This window comes from Gambusia affinis, linkage group LG02 (genome assembly GCF_019740435.1).
Source record: "Gambusia affinis linkage group LG02, SWU_Gaff_1.0, whole genome shotgun sequence".
NCBI classification, from domain to species: domain Eukaryota; kingdom Metazoa; phylum Chordata; class Actinopteri; order Cyprinodontiformes; family Poeciliidae; genus Gambusia; species Gambusia affinis.
Window position 1 is genome coordinate 33,077,250 of NC_057869.1, and position 9,323 is coordinate 33,086,572.

Below are 9,323 nucleotides of genomic sequence, written 5' to 3' on the forward strand. Positions count from 1 at the left end.
TGTTAACATTTTAAGTCATATTCAATATTTTAAATAATGTTTTCTTTAATAGTTTCCAAGTTGTGTGCCCCATTGACTGACGCTGTGACGTTTGATCCAAAGCCCTTGGTATCAACGCATGTGCAATCTGATCTTTAAATTATGCCCCGCCTCTTTCGTCACAACTCTCACACAGACAAATACAAGTCTAATCCCCATTAAATCTATTTTATGAAAGATTTGTGGAATAAACAACTCTGGTCAATGACTCATTTACTGGATGGAAATGGTGATATTCTACGTTTGGAGGAATTTAACAGGAAGTATGGAACTGATTGTTCACTAAGAATTTATAAGAAAGTTTTACGTAGTATCCCTGATGTCCTCATTCATTCAGTTAAAAACAATTCACCTAATTTCTTTATTCCAAGACTCCATAAGATTTAAATTGAGAATGTGGACATTAGAGATAATAAATGCAGCAACATGTTTTTGAATCAATATTCAATAAATAACATTAAACCAAGAAAGAACAAAAAGAACGGTTCTCTTACAAAATTTTAACAAATCTATGATAATCAAAATTAGGACAAATTCCTCCCAAATATAAAGAATTACATTTTCAAGTAATAAATAACATATATCCATCAAATGAGTTCTTAAGAGAGAGATTTAAGTTTAATGTTGAAAATTGTGGCTTTTGTACAACTCAGTTGGAAACAACTAAACATTTGTTTTATGAATGTAAAGAAACATTAAACTTATGGGATCAACTTCGAAACTTTCTGTCTTCTAAAACAATACATGTGGATTTTATTTTCTTACAAAATATTCTGTCTGGTTTATCTATCAGAGAAAAAAATGGAATTTTTAGTCAATGTTCTAATGATTGTAACAAAATATTATATCCATAAATGTCACTATGCAAAATGATCCCTGCTCTCAAATCTCTGCTCTCAAAAATTAACTTTCCTTTTTCAAAAGATGTCTGAGATTTAAGATTTTGAATTTAAACGCAATAAAAATGTATGAGTTAATGGGAGATTTTCAGTTAGTAGCCTCCTCTTATTAATTTAACTTTTTATTATTATTATAATATTTTTTTTCCACTAATTTTAGAACTTTGTTCTAGCCTCTGAATCCAATTGGATCTGTTAACAGCAGGAGTTGTGATATTTGTTTTTTGTAATGTTGCTTAAGATTGTCATTGTTGTTTTTGTATATTCAATGAAAAAGTCTAATTCTCATTCATTCATTCATTCATTCATTCATTCATTCATTCATTGTCATTCAGCCAAGTGTTAGTTCACACACTCATACATTTTCAACCTATCATTCAGAATAGTATGTCTGTATGCTTTGTGTGTGTGTGATATTTCAGTAGTGTACATGCGCAATCTTAGTCTTTTGTGTGTGTGAGACAAAACAGTTTTTGTCCTAAGTGGCGCCCCGTACGGCCCTCCTCCACCTCTAACACTCTTCTCTCCCAGAGCAGGAAATGGGCGAAGCATTGCCTGAAATGATCACTGCAGCAGTTTGTTGTGTGAAGGAAGCCACTCCTGATAGCAGCAGTTCTAGGTTTCCTGTTGTGGCTCGACACTTGACCTTGCTGACCTCTGTCAGGAAGCCTGAGAAATGCTGGATTTAGAACCTCTTTATCTTACAATAGATTTTATCTTTCAATTGACACCTGATTACTTATTACTGCAGTCTTTGAATGAATAGAATGTAGTCCTAACTGCATCAGGCCTTATATTTTTGATTTTTTGCCAGATTGTAGATGTCTCCCCACTTCATCTGTTTCAACACCTTTCTTGATGAACTGGTCACATTATGTCAAGCCTGACTTTTTTTTCTTATCCTGAATTTCTGAATCCTGCTTTTGAGAAACGGCCCTCTGGATGACACCATCTATTGCTAACAAGCAATAGATGCTAATCCACTTTCTGTCCATTTCCCATTGCTCTTTACAGTCAGACAGTCAGTCTCTGTCTGACTGTATAGCTAGGAAACCTGGCAGAGAGACAGTGGAGTTGTGCATAAAATCCTGCAGTTATTCCCAAATTCTTGCTGAGTTCTTGTCAGGGCTTGAAGTTCATCCAACCTGTTAGCTAACGATCTCACATTGCCTTTTGGGATTAATGGAAAAGATATTTTGAATTTCCTCTTTGTTCCTACTCTGCCTCCTTTTTGACTCCTCTGGGTTTTCAGGCTTCAGTTTTGGTATTATTTCAGCTTTTGCAATGTTAGAAGCTTCTGGAAACAACAAAGAAGGGTGCTGTAAGCCACCCTGTTGCTATGGTTATGCATCATAAGAAAAGAGTAAAGTTTTAACGGTATTTAGCCAAAATGAGTCCAGCTGCACATCGTCCAAAACAAGAAGGAAAGGCTTTCCAAGGGAAGCAATTGATCTTGAGAAAGGCCTGGTGACTGATAATGCATATGGTTTATATAATTATTTAGAACTGAGGTGTGCAACACCTTTTGAAGTTTTCTTATTTCTTTATAGAAACAGATTTTTAGCCCATTTTTTGTAGAGGCGCTCAAAAGGAGCAGCTGCACCAAAACAGGATCTTCTTTAGCACAAAGTGAATTAGTCCAATCAATTTGATGACACAGAAAGAAATATATATATTTAAATTGGATACTCCTAAAACTGGGCTGTCTATGCTTAAATGCGAACTATGCTGTTTAATTTTGATTATGTAGAGACTTGTTTCTTGTTCAACCTGAAGCCACCTGGTCTTCTTCCTACCCACACACTGACCTTTGAGCAACAGTGTTTTTGGAATCTATTTTTGGACCACAGAGAGTCCGTATCCTGTCCTGACGCTACCCCACCCTGCTGCCCTTTGTTCTCACTCCCAAGCACAAACAGTTCGCTGTACATGCTGTTCAGCTTATTTGGTCTTAATAATTTAGAATGCTCCATTTTATCTCGACACATTTAACTTTAACACAAACTTAACAACCATCTTTAAGAAACAGATGTAGAACAAGCATTGTCATATTGAAATCCCAGATGGCAAAATATGAATGAATCAATGCTGAAATATTATAGTTGAATCCATGTTGAAGCCACATTGAAATGATACTGAAAGTGGTCAGTGATCATATTTCCAAAAATATGTGTACACAAACTTAAATATGGCAACATGGTATTAATATTACATTTTATTTAGGAAAACAGGCATAGATCTGTAAAGATACCTGACTCCTTTTTGACTGTCATAACAAGCTGTTGTCCATGGAAGACCAGCGTCCAGGAGGTTCAGCCTTCTTCTGTATGAACCAGGAAAACAGTAGGTGTTGGGAACCCAAGTTTGACTCAAGGAACCAAAGTGGTGTCACTTTGGTGTCACCCTCCCACTGTGGTGCAGGAGCCACTTCTTCACAGCTTCGCTTTACTGTTTGTCACTCAGCTTTGGGTCAAACTGCTGAGCAGAAGCTGAAAGACACAAAAAAAAAGAGTCAGGAAGGTGCTGGCTAGAAAGATTATAAAAAAACATTTGAAACATACTGAACAGGAGGATAACTGCACTTTGAGTCAAAATACATCTGCTAGCAATAGGAATTTTAAAACACAACTTCATCTGTTTATAAATAGCTTTTTTTTTATTCCAAATTGTTTCTGAACTGTTCGTGCTCCATGATGGAGCTTCTACCCCCCAGTCGGCCCCTCTCCCCTGGGGGAGATTTCACTTGTATTAAATGATAGACATTTTTCTCAGGTTGTCCACAGACATAAAAACATGCTGCTTGCTTTGGGACAGGACGAACAATAAATCGCTTATCATACACTTTAAACACCGGGAAAAACACACTGTGGGACAGTGAAGTCTTAATTCAAGCGAAATCAAAACCTGATAAAAGTGCAGAGAACGATAGCTAATTTATTTTCAAAAGAGAGAGAGAGAGAGAGAGAAAGAAAAAGAGAGACACCAAAAATACTTAGTTAAAAAATTGCACTTAAGTACAAATAAAGCTACTAGTATTAAAAGTCACAAGTGCCTAAAGTTTTTTACTAAAGTAAAATGTTACTTTACTTTAGTTACTTTGTGATGAGCAAAAAAGTTCTGCTAACCATAAAGTTCTGTTTATTTTTACTGGGCCATTAATTTCCAAGATCTCATGTCAGCTGCTGTTTGTCCCTCCTATCTAATAGTGTTATGAGTTGTGCTGTGAGGATGGTGAGGCAGACACAGACGACCCAGGTTGAAATGAGTGAAGATGATTGAATGGTGAAGTAATCCAAAAATACACAATCCAAAATCCAAAAATTCTAGCAGCACAGCTGAGCTGAAGTCAAAGGCTCAACACTGGCAGCACAGGTCAGCAAGTGGACAGTTTAGACAGAAAGATATAACACATACAAAGACACAGAGACACAGAAACTCAAAATAAACACACAGAAAAACTCAAATCATGACAAATGGTTTTAAAGAACCAACTCCAAACTAACCACCTTACTTTCTGTTTTCAGTTTTAGTAAGTACAAATTATAATAGCAAGAACCTGATAAAATTCACATTTACCTTTGTTGTTAAAATAAACTTTACATTGTAAAGTTTAATATTTGTTAGGAGTCGGGGTTTGGGGTTTTGTGTGGGATTTCCATCTCCTGCCACCTCTTCAGGTTCTCCACCAGATGGCGCGCTGGAGCTGCTGTCGTTGACTCATCGTCTTATCAGTTTCAGGAGAGGGAGAAGTACATCCAGTTTTATTTTTACAGCATGAAATTAGAAAGGCTCAAATGAATAAAGAGAATTGTGGCAGTATTTTATGATACTGAGAGAGCAGATGATATGATGTGGAGGGAAGGGTTAATTAAAATTAGAAGAATGGGTATAAATGGTCATATGTTTAGGTGGGTTAAGAAGAAAGACAAATACAAGTGAGGATAGGGAAAGATTATTCTGAGAGTTTGAATATAGACAATGGGACACCACAGGGAAGTATAGTAAGTCTGTTATTATTTTCAGTGGTAGTTAATGGTATGTTTAAAGAAGTAGAGGCTGGAATGGGATTGTCACTTTTTGCTGATGATGGAACAATGTGGAAGAAATTTAGACTTTATTGTAAAGAAGCTTCAAGCAACAATTTCAGTTGTAGAAAAATGGTCATATAAATTGGGTTTTAAATTTTCTGTAAAGAAAACTAAAATAATGGTTTTTTTTTACAAGGAAAAGAGTTGATGGAAAAATTAACTTAAAATTATATGGTCAGGATTTGGAAAGAATTAAACAATTGAAATTTCTTGGGATGTGGTTTGATGAAAGAATGACACGGGGTGCTCACATTAAGAAAATAATCAATAAACGTAGGAAGGTATTAATTATAATGAGGTGTTTAGTTGAAACAGAGCTGATAGAAATTCATTAAAAACAATTTATACTGGATTAATTAGGTCAGTCTTGGATGATGGATGTTTAGTTTATAACTCAGCAGCAGATACAAACCTTCATAAGTTAAATATTATCCAACATCAGACTTTAAGAAAATCTACTGGTTCTTTTAAAACATCTTCAGCAGCAGCATTACAGGTTGAAATGGAAGAAAAACCTCTTAAAATTAGAATAGATCAAATATCTTTAAACTGCTGGTCAAATTTACAGGGACAAAGAAATGATCATCCAACATTAGAGGAGCTTAAACTGGATGGGAAAATAAAGATTAAAGAGCTTTGGCTGGGTAATAAACTCTAAAGTTAATGAAAATAATTTAAATCAGTTAGATAAATGTCAGACTGTTCATTACCTGCAGTTCCACCTTGGATACTTCCTGATGCCAAAGTTGATTTTTTGTTATTAGAAAACAAAAACAAAAAAAATATCACATTATGAATAAATATATAGTACAAACATTCTTAAATAAATATTATAACTATATACAAATATACACAGATGCATCAAAAATACAGTTAGTAGGGTAGGGATAACATTTATTGTCCCACAGTTTCAAATTAAAGTAGGGAAAAGGATTAGTGACAGAGTTTCAGTGTATACAGGAGAAATGCTTGCTTTGCTTTTAGCAGTTCAATGGGTGGAAGAGGTCAGACCATTAAAATCTATCATTTGTTCAGATTCTAGTTCTTCATTAGTCAGTTTGTAAAATAATCAGTCAGAAAGTAGACCAGATATATTAATGGAAATACAACAAACGCTTTACAGAATCAATATGATGGGTTAACAGTAAATTTTGTATGGGCTCCAGCACATCAAGGGATTAAGGGAAATGAAATAGCAGACAGGATGGCTAAGGAGAGTACCAACCTGGTAAGGATAGATATTAATGTTAGTTTTGGTATAACAGAAATAAAGGGTATAATTAAACAGAAAATAAAAGAGAGGTGGCAAAAGTTATGGGTAGAGGAAAAGAAAGGAAGGTGGTTTTATAAAATCCAAAAGAGAATTGGACAAATGAGAAGAACGGAAAGAAACAGAAGAGAAGAAATCATTATTTTACAACTTAGAATTGGATACACTGGAGTAAATAGATCACTATATTTGATAGGGAAACACCAGACAGGGAAATGTGACTGTGGGGAAGATGAGACATTGGAACATGTTATTTTAAGTTGCAGGAATTATCTGTATCAGAGAAACAAGTTAATAAGAAATCTTAGTAATATGAAAATGAAATTTGATATTGTTGATTTACTGCAAAAGGACTCTGGAAGCAGAGGATATAAGGCTATATTAGAATGGTTTGGGGGATCACCAGTCCTCTGAGCTGATAGAGAACATCCTGGCATTACTTGGCTCAGGAGATGTTTCCTTCCTTTTTATCAATCAATCAATCACATTTTATTAGTATAGCACATTTCAGCAGCAAGGCATTTCAAAGTGCTTTACATTAAATCAAACACAAAAACACAATGCAACATAGAATCAATAATAAAAACAATATCAAGTCAGATTCCGTCAATAAATTTGTAATTGATTACGTTTCAAATACAACTCTAAACAAGTGGGTTTTTAGTTGAGATTTAAAGAAAGTTTAAAGTGTTTCAGCTGTTTTACAGTTTTCTGGAAGTTTGTTCCAGATTTGTGGTGCATAGATGCTGAATGCTGCTTCTCCTCGTTTGGTTCTGGGGATGCAGAGCAGAACCAGAACCAGAAGACCTGAGAGGTTCTGGAAGGTTGATACAACAACAGCAGATCTTTAATGTATTGTGGTGCTAAACCATTCAGTGATTTATAAACTAACAACAGTATTTTAAAGTCTATTCTTTGAGCTACATGGAGCCAGTGGAGAGACTTTAAAACTGGTGTTATGTGCTCTATCTTCCTGGTTTTAGTGAGAACACGAGCAGCAGCATTCTGGATCAGCTGCAGCTGTTTGATTGATTTGTTGGACAGACCTGTGAAGACGCTGTTACAATAATCAATACGACTGAAGATAAACGCATGGATGAGTTTCTCTAGATCTGGCTGAGACATTAGTCCTTTAATCCTGGAAATGTTCTTCAGGTGATAGAAGGCCGTCTTTGTGACTGTCTTTATGTGGCTCTGAAAGTTCAGGTCAGAGTTCATCAATACTCCCAGGTTTCGGGCTGATCGCTGGTCTTTAGTTGTATTAACTGAAGCTGTGCACTGACTCTAGCTCTATAACTCTAGATCTATAACTCTAGATCGTTCCTCTTTAGGTCCAAAAGTAATAACTTCAGTTTTGTTTTTGTTCAGCTGGAGAAAGTTTTGGAACATCCACACATTTATCTGTTCTAAGCATCTGTTCAGTGATTGGATGGGTTCTGAGTCTCCTGGTGACATCATAATGTAGAGCTGTGTGTCATCTGCATAGTTATGGTAGCTGATATTATTTCCTGTTATAACCTGAGCTAGTGGGAGCATATAGATATTGAATAAGAGGGGTCCTAGGATTGAACCTTGAGGTATCCCACATGTGACCTTTGACCTCTTTGATGAGAAGTTTCCAATTGAAACAAAGAAATCCCTGTTCTTTATGTAAGATTCAAACCAGTTAATCTCCACCAGAACCAGCACTGTGGTTCTCCTACATTATGTATTTATATGGATGTCATTGAACACTTTGACTAGGCCAGTCTCTGTGCTGTGGTAACCATGGAAACCAGATTGGAAGGAGTCAAAGCAGTTGGTTATCGTTAGGAAGCTATTTAACTGTTTACACACAACTTTTTCAATAACTGTGCTGATGAATGGGAGGTCAGAGGTCAGAGGTCGGCCTGTAATTCTGCAGTAGTGATTTGTCTAGATTGTTCTTTTTTATCAGTGGTTTGATTACTGCTGTTTTCAAAGCCTGGGGGAAAACGCCTGATGAGAGCGATGAGTTACTATTTGGATCAGATCAGTAGCAACAACAGGCAGAACTTTCTTAAAGAAATGTGAGGGTAGGACATCCAGACAGCAGGAACTGGAGCTTAAATCAGACACAGTGTCACCAGGAAAAGAAATCACTCTGGTTTTCTTGGGATTGCAAACATAACTAATTCCATTTACTGCTTCATCTCCAACAATAAGCACTTTTGGCGTACCTTTTGTTTTCCTGGTGGTCACTTTGTCCTTTAGGGTCTTGGGGGGTGGATGTGTTGGTCTTGTCTCATTGTTGATGTTTGATGGTGAGGTTTCACTCAGAGGCTCAGACTGGAGTGCAGAAAATCTGTTTTTCAGTGGGATTCCCACAGAGTCAGAATGTTTTGAGGTTTGGGCTGGTCGCTCTGTCCTTGGGAGTCGATGGAGCTGTTTTGGTTGCAGCTGCTTGTTTGTGTTTCTTCGGTGGAGCAGGTGTTGAAGTTGAAGGTGGGTTTCGGCTCAGAGCCGGCCACGCTGATTAGTCCAGTTGAGGGGTTCTCCCTGACAGTCGTCTCATCGGATCCGCAGTGTGAGACTTTTGCTTCGGCTTGGCGCCCAGAGCATTCCAGGGTGGGCTGCTTGATGCTGGGCGTACTACCTCTCTGTTGTTTTGAGGAAGAGTTGTCTCATTTCCACAGTTAGCGTTGATTTCAAAGTTCACCTCCAGCAGTTTGATCTTCATTTCTATAGACTGAAGTCGTTGTATAATACTGCTGAGGTCTCTGGGGTCGGCCGGAGGCATTTTGTCCTGGTTCAACTTGGAGATGAAGAAAAGTAAGGTAAAAAATAAAAGTAAGAAAATCCCTCGGTCCTTTAGGTTTGAAGTAATCCAGTTATGATGTCAAAAAAGTAACCGGGTTTTTAACGCATCTGTTTCTTCTCCAGCTTCCTCCACCTGTTCGCATTGTGCTGGCCAGCTCTCCGTTGATCCGGACAAAAGATTATCACTCCCTGATATCACTCCACTCAAATACAATTATTTGTAATTTTATTCAGTTTAGTTACCCCTAT

At 36.8% G+C, this 9,323-nt stretch overlaps 1 long non-coding RNA gene across 1 annotated transcript; it reads right to left on the reverse strand.

Annotated features, from left to right (window-relative positions):
- Window positions 1-3,197: 3,197 nt before the first annotated feature.
- LOC122821263 lies at window positions 3,198-6,856 on the reverse strand. The gene is made up of 3 exons (XR_006368986.1): window positions 5,737-6,856; window positions 4,515-4,662; window positions 3,198-3,427 (listed from the first exon to the last, which is right to left on the reverse strand). It is a non-coding gene; the product is annotated as an uncharacterized LOC122821263 (long non-coding RNA).
- Window positions 6,857-9,323: the final 2,467 nt, after the last annotated feature.